The sequence below is a fragment of the Mus pahari genome, chromosome 6 (genome assembly GCF_900095145.1).
Source record: "Mus pahari chromosome 6, PAHARI_EIJ_v1.1, whole genome shotgun sequence".
Lineage (NCBI taxonomy): Eukaryota > Metazoa > Chordata > Mammalia > Rodentia > Muridae > Mus > Mus pahari.
In genome coordinates, this window is record NC_034595.1 from 77,187,384 (window position 1) to 77,188,437 (window position 1,054).

A 1,054-nucleotide genomic window follows, 5' to 3' on the forward strand; every position below is an offset into this window, starting at 1 on the left:
GGAAGAGCAGTCGGGTGCTCTTACCCACTGAGCCATCTCACCAGCCCCAGAAATGCCTTTCTTAACGTCCCCCATGTTCTTTCCAACTGTGTTGTCTTGATTGGCCAGGCTAGAGTGGAAGACAGAGCCAAGAGCTAGGGCCACCTGTGGTCAGTTCTCACAGTGAGAACTGTAGTCCTTTGCCTGCCCAGGTATTTCAGGTTCTTCTTCAGATGACCGTGAACATCTTTTGTGTGACCTCAGGCAAATCATTTCAGGTCTCTGAGCCCCAGACCCATAGGAACAATGGGAGAGTCACAGTGTCACCTGCCTTAAGGAGTGCAGCCAACCCTGGCTACTGTGACACCTACCCATCACACTGTCCCCGTCAGTGTGATCACTGACAGAAAGCAGGTGGAAAACACTAAGGAGGCTGAAGTATCACTTCCTAGCCTGGGCTAACAGTAAGCTACCCACTCACACCCACACCTGTCACCACTTTATTCTTAGACTTGCCATAGAAGCAGCTCCCAACACTGGAGCATTTCCCTGAAGCAGAAATGAAGTTGGTTTTAGTATCTCAGTTCTGATATCATTATATGCAATTCTGGGATCTTCACATGCTTGCCCTTCATTCACATTCTTCTTGATGACAGAATAGAAGTGAACAAAAAGTACCTTGAGCAAGTCATCTGTGTGTGTGTTGGACACTGGGCTTAGACCCTGCAAGAAGTGAATCCCAGATCTGAGCCTGTATTTAAGGAGTAATCTGGCTATTTGGCCCTTCCTCCAGGAGTTCCCCAGGGTGCTTTGCCTGTGTGCTGGCAATGACCCAGCCTCTTGTGGCCAGCAGGGTCCCAGCATTCACGTTGCACTTGTTTTTGTCACACTTGGACTCCCTTGCAGTAAGTAGTGACTAGGACAGCAGACCCAGCGTTAATAACTGACCTGTTGACCCCTGACTGCAGCAGGCCACAGTTAGCTTACTTAATTCTTTTTATTTATTTATTTATTTATTTATTTATTTATTTATTTATTTATTATATGTAAATACACTGTAGTTGTAGCTGTCCTC

General features: G+C 46.6%; 1 protein-coding gene across 1 annotated transcript in view; it reads left to right on the forward strand.

Moving 5' to 3' along the window:
• The window catches only part of Stk40 (serine/threonine kinase 40), a 38,042-nt gene that overhangs the window by 23,018 nt on the left and 13,970 nt on the right, over positions 1-1,054 (forward strand). The gene's annotated exons all lie outside the window — the stretch shown is intronic.